Here is a 16,315-nt window from a genome sequence, read left to right on the forward strand (position 1 = left end):
ACACCGGTCTCTTTCCGTTTGGTAAATGTTAGTCCATTCTTGGCTTCTATGAATCTGGTGCTGCTTTGCTCACTCAGTTTCTCTTGCTTCTCCTTCTGAGAGGTTAGTGATATCATTTGATACCTGTCTTTCTGCGCCTGGGTTATTTCACTGTGCATATTACCGTCTAGCTCCATCCATGTTGTTGTAAATGGTAGGATTTCTTGTTTTGTTTTGGCTGAATAAAATTGCACTTTTCATCTTCTGTTGGACACTTAGCTTGGTTATTATAAATAGTGGTGTGTTAAACATAGGGGTGCACATGTCTGTTTTAAACTGGACTGCTGCATTTTATTATTTATTTTTTTATGTATGTATGTATGTATTCATTTATGTTCTTGCTTATTTATTATTTACTCATTTGTCATTAGTCAACAACTACATGAGTAACATTATGTTTAGTAGACACCATCCATCACCAATTTACCAAAGCTTAAGGGACTAGAAAGACTGGTTGTGAAGGGAGGGAGAAGGGTGAACAGGGGGCATTATGATTAGCTCACATAGTGTGTGGGTACCTCCCGTGCGGAAGTCTGTCTAGTACAGAGAGTTCAAATAGTAATTCTATAGCATCTTACTATGCTGACGGACAGTGACTGTAATGTGGTATGTTTGGTGGACTTTATCTGGGGCATGTAGTAACCTTAATGTAGCTCCTGTTATTGTGGATTGGCTGTTGTTAATAGTGCTGTGGTAAACACAGGGGTTTGTGTGTCTTTTTTCAGCTGGGCTTCTGCTTTCTTTCTTTATGTATGTGTTCATGTACATATATATTTATTTATTCATGCATTAATTCATTTCTTCTCTATCTATATCTATTAATCTATCTTCCTGTCTATCTTTCTGTCATTAATACACAATTACATGAGTAACATTATGTTTATTAGACTCCCCCCATCATGAAGATTTCCCCCACATGCCCCTTTGCAGTCACTGTCCATGAGCATAGTAAGACACTGTAGAAACACTACTTGTCTTCTCTGTGTTGTACAGCCCTCCCTGTGACCCCCCCTCCCACATTATACATGCTAATCGTAAAGCACACTTTCTTTCCCTCTCCCTTTATCCCTTCTTTCCCAACTATCCACCCCGGTCTCTTTCCCTTTGGTAACTTGTAGTCCATTCCTGGTTTCTGTGAGACTGCTCATGTTTTCTCCTTCAGTTTTTTCTTTGTTCTGATACTCCCATCACGAGTGAAATCATTATTTATATGGTGAATAATATTCCCTGTTCAAATTGTGATGCAGCTCCCCACGGCTGGGCAGTGCCCGCCATGGGGGTGGAGTTTGCAAGAGCAGCACTGTTGTCTGGAAATTCCATGATGTCACAGTGGTGCCTCTTTCCTAGAGACAGAATGTGTATGCTTAGAGGAGCAGCTGTGATTCTGGTGAGGTGGACACTGACCAACTTGACAGCATCAGGTAAAATTGGAATCCAGACCCAAGGTACTGTGTGTTTCCTTTTATTTTGGTGTCAGTACTAAACAGTTCCATGAGCAGCATTATGGTTGTTAGACTACCCCCATTACCAAGTCCCCCCCACACATAGCCCTTAAGAGTCAATGTCCATCAGCCCAGGAATATGCTGTAGAAGTGCTACTGATCTTTGCTGTGTTATACTCCCTTGACCATACCTGCCGCCTGCCCACATTATGTGTGCTACTCGTAATGCCCCATTTTCCCTCTCTTCTCTCCTTTCCAAACCATCCTCCTCAGTCACATTCCCGTTCGTAACCGTGAGTCCCTTCCTGGGTTCGGTGAGGCTACTACTGTCTTGTTCTTTCACTCTCTTTCTTGTTTTTATACTCCATAGGTGAGTGAAATCATTTGACATTTTTTGTTTTCTGCGTGGCTTATTTCACTGAGCATAATACCCTCTAGCTCCATCCATGTTGTTGTAAATGGTAGGATTGGTTTCCTTCCTCTGGCTGAATAATATTCCACTGTTCATCTACTGATGGACACTTACCTTGGCTATTGTGTATAGTGCTGTGATAAACATAGGGGTGCAAATGTCTCTTCTAAACTGGTCTGCTGTATTCTATTATTTATTTTATATGTATGTATTCATGTATGTACTTCCTTACTTATTGTTTATTTATCATTAGTCTACAACTACATGAGTAACATTATGTTTACTTGACCCTCCCCATCACTAATTTATGAAAGTAAGGGACTAGGAAGGCTGGTTGGGAAGGGAGGCAGAAGGGTGTACAGGGGGCATTACGACCAGCTCACGTTATGTGTGGGGAGGTCCCACGGGAAAGTCAGTATAGTACAGAGAGTTTAAGTAGTGATTCTGTAGCATCTTGCTAAGCTGATGGACACTGACTGTAATGGAGTATGTTGCGTGGACTTGATCTGGGGAGTGTAGTAACCATCATGTAGCTCATATAATTGTAGATTTTTAAAACTGGGCTGGTGCTTTACTCCTTCCTTCCTTCCTTCCTTCCTTCCTTCCTTCTTCCCTCCATCCCTCCTTCCTTCCTTCCTTCCTTCCTTCCCTCTCATGTATGTATTTATTTAGTCATGTATTCATTCATCTGTCTTTCTATCTATGTATCTATCTATTTATCCATCTATCTATCTATCCATCTACTTTTTAGTCTCTCTATCATTCTATCTAACTTTCTTTCTGTCTTCCCTTATATGTATTTATTTATTTATTTATGCATTCATTCATTTATCTGTCTTTCCATCTATCTAACTACCTATCTATCTGTCATTATTATACAATTGCATGAGTAACATTATATTTACTTGACTCCCCCGATCACGAAGATTCCCGGAAGATACCCCATTGCAGTCACTGTCCATGAGCATAAAAAGATACTGTGGAATCACTAGTTGTCTTCTCTGTGTTGTACAGCCCTCCCTGTGACCCCGCTCCCACATTATACGTGCTAATCGTAATGCACGCTTTCTTTCCCTCTCCCATTATCCCTCCATTCTCAACTATCCACCACATTCCCTTGCCCTTTGGTAACTGTCAGTGTCTTCTTGGGTTCTGTGAATCTAGTGCCGTTTTGTTCATGCAGTTTCTCTTGGATTTCCTTTTCCAAAGGTTGTTGAAATCATTTCATACTTGTCTTTCTCCACTGGGTTTATTTCACTGTGCATAATACCCTCTAGCTCCATCCATGTTGTTGCAAGTGATGGGATTTCTGTTCTTCATAGGGCCTAATAATATTCCACTGCTCATCTTCTGATGGACAGTTAGCTTGGCTATTGTGAATAGTGCTGTGATAGACATAGGGGCGCACATGTCTTTTGAAAACTGCGCTGCTGCATTCTATCATTTATTTATTTATTTACTTGTCATTAATCTCCAATTACATGGGTAACATTATGTTTACTAGACTCCCCCCATCACCAATTTTCCAAAGGTAAGCGTCTAGGAAGGCTGGTTGGGAAGGGAAGCAGAAGGGTGGAAAGGGGGACTTAAGATTAGCTGCCATAATGTGGGAGGGGTTCCACGTGGAAGTCAGTGTAATACAGAGAAGTCAAGTAGTGATTCTATAGAATCGTACTATGCTGACGGATAGTGACTCTAATAGGGTATGCGGTAGGGAGGGAACTTGATGATCTGGGGAGTCTACTAACTCTAATATTGCTCATATAATTGTTGATTAATGAGAGTGAAAAGAAACCCGCGGATTCCTGACTAGATAACGATGAAAGCCAGGAAAAATAAAAAAGGGAGGCGAGGGTTGCAGCAGGGTGAGCTCCCAGCGGGCGTCCCGCCTGTCCCTGCAAGCTGCTGAGCTCTCTCGGTTGGTCCGCAGGGGCTCCCCGGCCTCCCCCATCAGGCACCGCGCCGCGGTGACCCCGGGGTCATTTTGCCAAGGCACCTGCGCGGCGGCCCCGGCGGCGCCCGGTACCCTGAGGCCGCTTGTCTGCTGAGCCGCTTCCGCCAGGGCCCGCCTCCGAGGCGACCTCGAGGAACCTCCGGGCTGGGGACCAGCGGGTGCGGGTGTGGGCGCGGGCACGGGCTCGGGAGGCGCTCGAGTGTAGGCCTCCTGCCTGGCCTCGCTCACACGAACGCTCCTCCCTCCCCAGGAAGCAGCGAACCGCCGCCGCCGCCCAAGTTCCCTGAAGGCCTCCTCCTGGCGGAAGGGTGCAGCCAGCGAGGCGGCCCTGTGAGAGCGGCCGCTGACAGCTCCCCGCGCCCGGCGCGCCCGCCCCTCGCCACCTCCTGGCTCCGCCCCGCGGCGCCTTCGGCCCCGCCCATGCCCAACGCCCCTGCCCACCGCCCGACCGGCGCGCCTGCAATTGTCGGTTTGTTTTTGCATAAGGTTTTTTACACAACATGTCTGTGAGATTCTATCATCTTGTATTGGTGATTCAGTCCTTTCTATTGATGAGTAGTACTTCTTTCTATGAATAAACCACAGATGTTTTAAGAAGCCTGTTTTTAGTTTGGCCTACTATGAATATAGTCTCTGAGAAGGTTTGTGTATAGGTCTTTTTGTAAGCATAAGCACCCATTTTCATTTGAGTAAAAGCCTACAAGTGGAATTGCAGGGCCATAAGGTCAGTATGTTTTTAAGTTTATCCAAACTGCCAGATCTTTTCCCCAAAATGGTATACCATTTTACATGCCCACCAGATTGATCAACAGTTGAGGTCTGGCAGTGTCAGTTTTTGTTCTTTTGAATCATTCTAACATAATTGGGATGTCACACTGTTATTTTAATTTGCTTTTCTTTGATGACTACTGTTGCTGAATATTTTTCCATGGACTCTTTGGCCATTTGTATCTCTTCTTTTATGAAACGTCTCCACTTTTCTGCATTCCTTAATTCAATTTATCATTTTTTTTATATTTTGGTATCATTAATCTACAATTACATGGAGGACATTATGTTTACTAGGCTCCCCCCTTCACCAAGATCTCCCCACATACCCCTTCACAGTCACTGTCCATCAGCATAGTAAGATGCTGTAAGATCACTACTTGTCTTCTCTGTGATGTACAGGCCTCTCTGGGACCCCCCTCCCACATTATACGTGCTAATCGCAATGCACGCTTTCTTTCCCTCTCCCCTTATCCGTCCAGTCCCAGCTATCCACACCGGTCTCTTTCCGTTTGGTAAATGTTAGTCCATTCTTGGCTTCTATGAATCTGGTGCTGCTTTGCTCACTCAGTTTCTCTTGCTTCTCCTTCTGAGAGGTTAGTGATATCATTTGATACCTGTCTTTCTGCGCCTGGGTTATTTCACTGTGCATATTACCCTCTAGCTCCATCCATGTTGTTGTAAATGGTAGGATTTCTTGTTTTGTTTTGGCCGAATAAAATTGCACTTTTCATCTTCTGTTGGACACTTAGCTTGGTTATTATAAATAGTGGTGTGTTAAACATACGGGTGCACATGTCTGTTTTAAACTGGACTGGTGCATTTTATTATTTATTTTTTTATGTATGTATGTATGTATTCATTTATGTTCTTGCTTATTTATTATTTACTCATTTGTCATTAGTCAACAACTACATGAGTAACATTATGTTTAGTAGACACCATCCATCACCAATTTACCAAAGCTTAAGGGACTAGAAAGACTGGTTGTGAAGGGAGGGAGAAGGGTGAACAGGGGGCATTATGATTAGCTCACATAGTGTGTGGGTACCTCGCGTGCAGAAGTCTGTATAGTACAGAGAGTTCAAATAGTAATTCTATAGCATCTTACTATGCTGACGGACAGTGACTGTAATGTGGTATGTTTGGTGGACTTTATCTGGGACATGTAGTAACCTTAATGTAGCTCCTGTTATTGTGGATTGGCTGTTGTTAATAGTGCTGTGGTAAACACAGGGGTTTGTGTGTCTTTTTTCAGCTGGGCTTCTGCTTTCTTTCTTTATGTATGTGTTCATGTACATATATATTTATTTATTCATGCATTAATTCATTTCTTCTCTATCTATATCTATTAATCTATCTTCCTGTCTATCTTTCTGTCATTAATACACAATTACATGAGTAACATTATGTTTATTAGACTCCCCCCATCATGAAGATTTCCCCCACATGCCCCTTTGCAGTCACTGTCCATGAGCATAGTAAGACACTGTAGAAACACTACTTGTCTTCTCTGTGTTGTACAGCCCTCCCTGTGACCCCCCCTCCCACATTATACATGCTAATCGTAAAGCACACTTTCTTTCCCTCTCCCTTTATCCCTTCTTTCCCAACTATCCACCCCGGTCTCTTTCCCTTTGGTAACTTGTAGTCCATTCCTGGTTTCTGTGAGACTGCTCATGTTTTCTCCTTCAGTTTTTTCTTTGTTCTGATACTCCCATCACGAGTGAAATCATTATTTATATGGTGAATAATATTCCCTGTTCAAATTGTGATGCAGCTCCCCACGGCTGGGCAGTGCCCGCCATGGGGGTGGAGTTTGCAAGAGCAGCACTGTTGTCTGGAAATTCCATGATGTCACAGTGGTGCCTCTTTCCTAGAGACAGAATGTGTATGCTTAGAGGAGCAGCTGTGATTCTGGTGAGGTGGACACTGACCAACTTGACAGCATCAGGTAAAATTGGAATCCAGACCCAAGGTACTGTGTGTTTCCTTTTATTTTGGTGTCAGTACTAAACAGTTCCATGAGCAGCATTATGGTTGTTAGACTACCCCCATTACCAAGTCCCCCCCACACATAGCCCTTAAGAGTCAATGTCCATCAGCCCAGGAATATGCTGTAGAAGTGCTACTGATCTTTGCTGTGTTATACTCCCTTGACCATACCTGCCGCCTGCCCACATTATGTGTGCTACTCGTAATGCCCCATTTTCCCTCTCTTCTCTCCTTTCCAAACCATCCTCCTCAGTCACATTCCCGTTCGTAACCGTGAGTCCCTTCCTGGGTTCGGTGAGGCTACTACTGTCTTGTTCTTTCACTCTCTTTCTTGTTTTTATACTCCATAGGTGAGTGAAATCATTTGACATTTTTTGTTTTCTGCGTGGCTTATTTCACTGAGCATAATACCCTCTAGCTCCATCCATGTTGTTGTAAATGGTAGGATTGGTTTCCTTCCTCTGGCTGAATAATATTCCACTGTTCATCTACTGATGGACACTTACCTTGGCTATTGTGTATAGTGCTGTGATAAACATAGGGGTGCAAATGTCTCTTCTAAACTGGTCTGCTGTATTCTATTATTTATTTTATATGTATGTATTCATGTATGTACTTCCTTACTTATTGTTTATTTATCATTAGTCTACAACTACATGAGTAACATTATGTTTACTTGACCCTCCCCATCACTAATTTATGAAAGTAAGGGACTAGGAAGGCTGGTTGGGAAGGGACGCAGAAGGGTGTACAGGGGGCATTACGACCAGCTCACGTTATGTGTGGGGAGGTCCCACGGGAAAGTCAGTATAGTACAGAGAGTTTAAGTAGTGATTCTGTAGCATCTTGCTAAGCTGATGGACACTGACTGTAATGGAGTATGTTGCGTGGACTTGATCTGGGGAGTGTAGTAACCATCATGTAGCTCATATAATTGTAGATTTTTAAAACTGGGCTGGTGCTTTACTCCTTCCTTCCTTCCTTCCTTCCTTCCTTCCTTCTTCCCTCCATCCCTCCTTCCTTCCTTCCTTCCTTCCTTCCCTCTCATGTATGTATTTATTTAGTCATGTATTCATTCATCTGTCTTTCTATCTATGTATCTATCTATTTATCCATCTATCTATCTATCCATCTACTTTTTAGTCTCTCTATCATTCTATCTAACTTTCTTTCTGTCTTCCCTTATATGTATTTATTTATTTATTTATGCATTCATTCATTTATCTGTCTTTCCATCTATCTAACTACCTATCTATCTGTCATTATTATACAATTGCATGAGTAACATTATATTTACTTGACTCCCCCGATCACGAAGATTCCCGGAAGATACCCCATTGCAGTCACTGTCCATGAGCATAAAAAGATACTGTGGAATCACTAGTTGTCTTCTCTGTGTTGTACAGCCCTCCCTGTGACCCCGCTCCCACATTATACGTGCTAATCGTAATGCACGCTTTCTTTCCCTCTCCCATTATCCCTCCATTCTCAACTATCCACCACATTCCCTTGCCCTTTGGTAACTGTCAGTGTCTTCTTGGGTTCTGTGAATCTAGTGCCGTTTTGTTCATGCAGTTTCTCTTGGATTTCCTTTTCCAAAGGTTGTTGAAATCATTTCATACTTGTCTTTCTCCACTGGGTTTATTTCACTGTGCATAATACCCTCTAGCTCCATCCATGTTGTTGCAAGTGATGGGATTTCTGTTCTTCATAGGGCCTAATAATATTCCACTGCTCATCTTCTGATGGACAGTTAGCTTGGCTATTGTGAATAGTGCTGTGATAGACATAGGGGCGCACATGTCTTTTGAAAACTGCGCTGCTGCATTCTATCATTTATTTATTTATTTACTTGTCATTAATCTCCAATTACATGGGTAACATTATGTTTACTAGACTCCCCCCATCACCAATTTTCCAAAGGTAAGCGTCTAGGAAGGCTGGTTGGGAAGGGAAGCAGAAGGGTGGAAAGGGGGACTTAAGATTAGCTGCCATAATGTGGGAGGGGTTCCACGTGGAAGTCAGTGTAATACAGAGAAGTCAAGTAGTGATTCTATAGAATCGTACTATGCTGACGGATAGTGACTCTAATAGGGTATGCGGTAGGGAGGGAACTTGATGATCTGGGGAGTCTACTAACTCTAATATTGCTCATATAATTGTTGATTAATGAGAGTGAAAAGAAACCCGCGGATTCCTGACTAGATAACGATGAAAGCCAGGAAAAATAAAAAAGGGAGGCGAGGGTTGCAGCAGGGTGAGCTCCCAGCGGGCGTCCCGCCTGTCCCTGCAAGCTGCTGAGCTCTCTCGGTTGGTCCGCAGGGGCTCCCCGGCCTCCCCCATCAGGCACCGCGCCGCGGTGACCCCGGGGTCATTTTGCCAAGGCACCTGCGCGGCGGCCCCGGCGGCGCCCGGTACCCTGAGGCCGCTTGTCTGCTGAGCCGCTTCCGCCAGGGCCCGCCTCCGAGGCGACCTCGAGGAACCTCCGGGCTGGGGACCAGCGGGTGCGGGTGTGGGCGCGGGCACGGGCTCGGGAGGCGCTCGAGTGTAGGCCTCCTGCCTGGCCTCGCTCACACGAACGCTCCTCCCTCCCCAGGAAGCAGCGAACCGCCGCCGCCGCCCAAGTTCCCTGAAGGCCTCCTCCTGGCGGAAGGGTGCAGCCAGCGAGGCGGCCCTGTGAGAGCGGCCGCTGACAGCTCCCCGCGCCCGGCGCGCCCGCCCCTCGCCACCTCCTGGCTCCGCCCCGCGGCGCCTTCGGCCCCGCCCATGCCCAACGCCCCTGCCCACCGCCCGACCGGCGCGCCTGCAATTGTCGGTTTGTTTTTGCATAAGGTTTTTTACACAACATGTCTGTGAGATTCTATCATCTTGTATTGGTGATTCAGTCCTTTCTATTGATGAGTAGTACTTCTTTCTATGAATAAACCACAGATGTTTTAAGAAGCCTGTTTTTAGTTTGGCCTACTATGAATATAGTCTCTGAGAAGGTTTGTGTATAGGTCTTTTTGTAAGCATAAGCACCCATTTTCATTTGAGTAAAAGCCTACAAGTGGAATTGCAGGGCCATAAGGTCAGTATGTTTTTAAGTTTATCCAAACTGCCAGATCTTTTCCCCAAAATGGTATACCATTTTACATGCCCACCAGATTGATCAACAGTTGAGGTCTGGCAGTGTCAGTTTTTGTTCTTTTGAATCATTCTAACATAATTGGGATGTCACACTGTTATTTTAATTTGCTTTTCTTTGATGACTACTGTTGCTGAATATTTTTCCATGGACTCTTTGGCCATTTGTATCTCTTCTTTTATGAAACGTCTCCACTTTTCTGCATTCCTTAATTCAATTTATCATTTTTTTTATATTTTGGTATCATTAATCTACAATTACATGGAGGACATTATGTTTACTAGGCTCCCCCCTTCACCAAGATCTCCCCACATACCCCTTCACAGTCACTGTCCATCAGCATAGTAAGATGCTGTAAGATCACTACTTGTCTTCTCTGTGATGTACAGGCCTCTCTGGGACCCCCCTCCCACATTATACGTGCTAATCGCAATGCACGCTTTCTTTCCCTCTCCCCTTATCCGTCCAGTCCCAGCTATCCACACCGGTCTCTTTCCGTTTGGTAAATGTTAGTCCATTCTTGGCTTCTATGAATCTGGTGCTGCTTTGCTCACTCAGTTTCTCTTGCTTCTCCTTCTGAGAGGTTAGTGATATCATTTGATACCTGTCTTTCTGCGCCTGGGTTATTTCACTGTGCATATTACCCTCTAGCTCCATCCATGTTGTTGTAAATGGTAGGATTTCTTGTTTTGTTTTGGCCGAATAAAATTGCACTTTTCATCTTCTGTTGGACACTTAGCTTGGTTATTATAAATAGTGGTGTGTTAAACATACGGGTGCACATGTCTGTTTTAAACTGGACTGGTGCATTTTATTATTTATTTTTTTATGTATGTATGTATGTATTCATTTATGTTCTTGCTTATTTATTATTTACTCATTTGTCATTAGTCAACAACTACATGAGTAACATTATGTTTAGTAGACACCATCCATCACCAATTTACCAAAGCTTAAGGGACTAGAAAGACTGGTTGTGAAGGGAGGGAGAAGGGTGAACAGGGGGCATTATGATTAGCTCACATAGTGTGTGGGTACCTCGCGTGCAGAAGTCTGTATAGTACAGAGAGTTCAAATAGTAATTCTATAGCATCTTACTATGCTGACGGACAGTGACTGTAATGTGGTATGTTTGGTGGACTTTATCTGGGACATGTAGTAACCTTAATGTAGCTCCTGTTATTGTGGATTGGCTGTTGTTAATAGTGCTGTGGTAAACACAGGGGTTTGTGTGTCTTTTTTCAGCTGGGCTTCTGCTTTCTTTCTTTATGTATGTGTTCATGTACATATATATTTATTTATTCATGCATTAATTCATTTCTTCTCTATCTATATCTATTAATCTATCTTCCTGTCTATCTTTCTGTCATTAATACACAATTACATGAGTAACATTATGTTTATTAGACTCCCCCCATCATGAAGATTTCCCCCACATGCCCCTTTGCAGTCACTGTCCATGAGCATAGTAAGACACTGTAGAAACACTACTTGTCTTCTCTGTGTTGTACAGCCCTCCCTGTGACCCCCCCTCCCACATTATACATGCTAATCGTAAAGCACACTTTCTTTCCCTCTCCCTTTATCCCTTCTTTCCCAACTATCCACCCCGGTCTCTTTCCCTTTGGTAACTTGTAGTCCATTCCTGGTTTCTGTGAGACTGCTCATGTTTTCTCCTTCAGTTTTTTCTTTGTTCTGATACTCCCATCACGAGTGAAATCATTATTTATATGGTGAATAATATTCCCTGTTCAAATTGTGATGCAGCTCCCCACGGCTGGGCAGTGCCCGCCATGGGGGTGGAGTTTGCAAGAGCAGCACTGTTGTCTGGAAATTCCATGATGTCACAGTGGTGCCTCTTTCCTAGAGACAGAATGTGTATGCTTAGAGGAGCAGCTGTGATTCTGGTGAGGTGGACACTGACCAACTTGACAGCATCAGGTAAAATTGGAATCCAGACCCAAGGTACTGTGTGTTTCCTTTTATTTTGGTGTCAGTACTAAACAGTTCCATGAGCAGCATTATGGTTGTTAGACTACCCCCATTACCAAGTCCCCCCCACACATAGCCCTTAAGAGTCAATGTCCATCAGCCCAGGAATATGCTGTAGAAGTGCTACTGATCTTTGCTGTGTTATACTCCCTTGACCATACCTGCCGCCTGCCCACATTATGTGTGCTACTCGTAATGCCCCATTTTCCCTCTCTTCTCTCCTTTCCAAACCATCCTCCTCAGTCACATTCCCGTTCGTAACCGTGAGTCCCTTCCTGGGTTCGGTGAGGCTACTACTGTCTTGTTCTTTCACTCTCTTTCTTGTTTTTATACTCCATAGGTGAGTGAAATCATTTGACATTTTTTGTTTTCTGCGTGGCTTATTTCACTGAGCATAATACCCTCTAGCTCCATCCATGTTGTTGTAAATGGTAGGATTGGTTTCCTTCCTCTGGCTGAATAATATTCCACTGTTCATCTACTGATGGACACTTACCTTGGCTATTGTGTATAGTGCTGTGATAAACATAGGGGTGCAAATGTCTCTTCTAAACTGGTCTGCTGTATTCTATTATTTATTTTATATGTATGTATTCATGTATGTACTTCCTTACTTATTGTTTATTTATCATTAGTCTACAACTACATGAGTAACATTATGTTTACTTGACCCTCCCCATCACTAATTTATGAAAGTAAGGGACTAGGAAGGCTGGTTGGGAAGGGACGCAGAAGGGTGTACAGGGGGCATTACGACCAGCTCACGTTATGTGTGGGGAGGTCCCACGGGAAAGTCAGTATAGTACAGAGAGTTTAAGTAGTGATTCTGTAGCATCTTGCTAAGCTGATGGACACTGACTGTAATGGAGTATGTTGCGTGGACTTGATCTGGGGAGTGTAGTAACCATCATGTAGCTCATATAATTGTAGATTTTTAAAACTGGGCTGGTGCTTTACTCCTTCCTTCCTTCTTTCTTTCCTTCCTTCCTTCCTCCCTCCATCCCTCCTTCCTTCCTTCCTTCCTTCCTTCCCTCTCATGTATGTATTTATTTAGTCATGTATTCATTCATCTGTCTTTCTATCTATGTATCTATCTATTTATCCATCTATCTATCTATCCATCTACTTTTTAGTCTCTCTATCATTCTATCTAACTTTCTTTCTTCCTTTATATGTATTTATTTATTTATTTATGCATTCATTCATTTATCTGTCTTTCCATCTATCTAACTACCTATCTATCTGTCATTATTATACAATTGCATGAGTAACATTATATTTACTTGACTCCCCCGATCACGAAGATTCCCAGAAGATACCCCATTGCAGTCACTGTCCATGAGCATAAAAGGATACTGTGGAATCACTAGTTGTCTTCTCTGTGTTGTACAGCCCTCCCTGTGACCCCGCTCCCACATTATACGTGCTAATCGTAATGCACGCTTTCTTTCCCTCTCCCATTATCCCTCCATTCTCAACTATCCACCACATTCCCTTGCCCTTTGGTAACTGTCAGTGTCTTCTTGGGTTCTGTGAATCTAGTGCCGTTTTGTTCATGCAGTTTCTCTTGGATTTCCTTTTCCAAAGGTTGTTGAAATCATTTCATACTTGTCTTTCTCCACTGGGTTTATTTCACTGTGCATAATACCCTCTAGCTCCATCCATGTTGTTGCAAGTGATGGGATTTCTGTTCTTCATAGGGCCTAATAATATTCCACTGCTCATCTTCTGATGGACAGTTAGCTTGGCTATTGTGAATAGTGCTGTGATAGACATAGGGGCGCACATGTCTTTTGAAAACTGGGCTGCTGCATTCTATCATTTATTTATTTATTTACTTGTCATTAATCTCCAATTACATGGGTAACATTATGTTTACTAGACTCCCCCCATCACCAATTTTCCAAAGGTAAGCGTCTAGGAAGGCTGGTTGGGAAGGGAAGCAGAAGGGTGGAAAGGGGGACTTAAGATTAGCTGCCATAATGTGGGAGGGGTTCCACGTGGAAGTCAGTGTAATACAGAGAAGTCAAGTAGTGATTCTATAGAATCGTACTATGCTGACGGATAGTGACTCTAATAGGGTATGCAGTAGGGAGGGAACTTGATGATCTGGGGAGTCTACTAACTCTAATATTGCTCATATAATTGTTGATTAATGAGAGTGAAAAGAAACCCGCGGATTCCTGACTAGATAACGATGAAAGCCAGGAAAAATAAAAAAGGGAGGCGAGGGTTGCAGCAGGGTGAGCTCCCAGCGGGCGTCCCGCCTGTCCCTGCAAGCTGCTGAGCTCTCTCGGTTGGTCCGCAGGGGCTCCCCGGCCTCCCCCATCAGGCACCGCGCCGCGGTGACCCCGGGGTCATTTTGCCAAGGCACCTGCGCGGCGGCCCCGGCGGCGCCCGGTACCCTGAGGCCGCTTGTCTGCTGAGCCGCTTCCGCCAGGGCCCGCCTCCGAGGCGACCTCGAGGAACCTCCGGGCTGGGGACCAGCGGGTGCGGGTGTGGGCGCGGGCACGGGCTCGGGAGGCGCTCGAGTGTAGGCCTCCTGCCTGGCCTCGCTCACACGAACGCTCCTCCCTCCCCAGGAAGCAGCGAACCGCCGCCGCCGCCCAAGTTCCCTGAAGGCCTCCTCCTGGCGGAAGGGTGCAGCCAGCGAGGCGGCCCTGTGAGAGCGGCCGCTGACAGCTCCCCGCGCCCGGCGCGCCCGCCCCTCGCCACCTCCTGGCTCCGCCCCGCGGCGCCTTCGGCCCCGCCCATGCCCAACGCCCCTGCCCACCGCCCGACCGGCGCGCCTGCAATTGTCGGTTTGTTTTTGCATAAGGTTTTTTACACAACATGTCTGTGAGATTCTATCATCTTGTATTGGTGATTCAGTCCTTTCTATTGATGAGTAGTACTTCTTCCTATGAATAAACCACAGATGTTTTAAGAAGCCTGTTTTTAGTTTGGCCTACTATGAATATAGTCTCTGAGAAGGTTTGTGTATAGGTCTTTTTGTAAGCATAAGCACCCATTTTCATTTGAGTAAAAGCCTACAAGTGGAATTGCAGGGCCATAAGGTCAGTATGTTTTTAAGTTTATCCAAACTGCCAGATCTTTTCCCCAAAATGGTATACCATTTTACATGCCCACCAGATTGATCAACAGTTGAGGTCTGGCAGTGTCAGTTTTTGTTCTTTTGAATCATTCTAACATAATTGGGATGTCACACTGTTATTTTAATTTGCTTTTCTTTGATGACTACTGTTGCTGAATATTTTTCCATGGACTCTTTGGCCATTTGTATCTCTTCTTTTATGAAACGTCTCCACTTTTCTGCATTCCTTAATTCAATTTATCATTTTTTTTATATTTTGGTATCATTAATCTACAATTACATGGAGGACATTATGTTTACTAGGCTCCCCCCTTCACCAAGATCTCCCCACATACCCCTTCACAGTCACTGTCCATCAGCATAGTAAGATGCTGTAAGGTCACTACTTGTCTTCTCTGTGATGTACAGGCCTCTCTGGGACCCCCCTCCCACATTATACGTGCTAATCGCAATGCACGCTTTCTTTCCCTCTCCCCTTATCCGTCCAGTCCCAGCTATCCACACCGGTCTCTTTCCGTTTGGTAAATGTTAGTCCATTCTTGGCTTCTATGAATCTGGTGCTGCTTTGCTCACTCAGTTTCTCTTGCTTCTCCTTCTGAGAGGTTAGTGATATCATTTGATACCTGTCTTTCTGCGCCTGGGTTATTTCACTGTGCATATTACCGTCTAGCTCCATCCATGTTGTTGTAAATGGTAGGATTTCTTGTTTTGTTTTGGCTGAATAAAATTGCACTTTTCATCTTCTGTTGGACACTTAGCTTGGTTATTATAAATAGTGGTGTGTTAAACATAGGGGTGCACATGTCTGTTTTAAACTGGACTGCTGCATTTTATTATTTATTTTTTTATGTATGTATGTATGTATTCATTTATGTTCTTGCTTATTTATTATTTACTCATTTGTCATTAGTCAACAACTACATGAGTAACATTATGTTTAGTAGACACCATCCATCACCAATTTACCAAAGCTTAAGGGACTAGAAAGACTGGTTGTGAAGGGAGGGAGAAGGGTGAACAGGGGGCATTATGATTAGCTCACATAGTGTGTGGGTACCTCCCGTGCGGAAGTCTGTCTAGTACAGAGAGTTCAAATAGTAATTCTATAGCATCTTACTATGCTGACGGACAGTGACTGTAATGTGGTATGTTTGGTGGACTTTATCTGGGGCATGTAGTAACCTTAATGTAGCTCCTGTTATTGTGGATTGGCTGTTGTTAATAGTGCTGTGGTAAACACAGGGGTTTGTGTGTCTTTTTTCAGCTGGGCTTCTGCTTTCTTTCTTTATGTATGTGTTCATGTACATATATATTTATTTATTCATGCATTAATTCATTTCTTCTCTATCTATATCTATTAATCTATCTTCCTGTCTATCTTTCTGTCATTAATACACAATTACATGAGTAACATTATGTTTATTAGACTCCCCCCATCATGAAGATTTCCCCCACATGCCCCTTTGCAGTCACTGTCCATGAGCATAGTAAG

This window comes from Manis pentadactyla, chromosome 2, assembly GCF_030020395.1.
Source record: "Manis pentadactyla isolate mManPen7 chromosome 2, mManPen7.hap1, whole genome shotgun sequence".
Lineage (NCBI taxonomy): Eukaryota > Metazoa > Chordata > Mammalia > Pholidota > Manidae > Manis > Manis pentadactyla.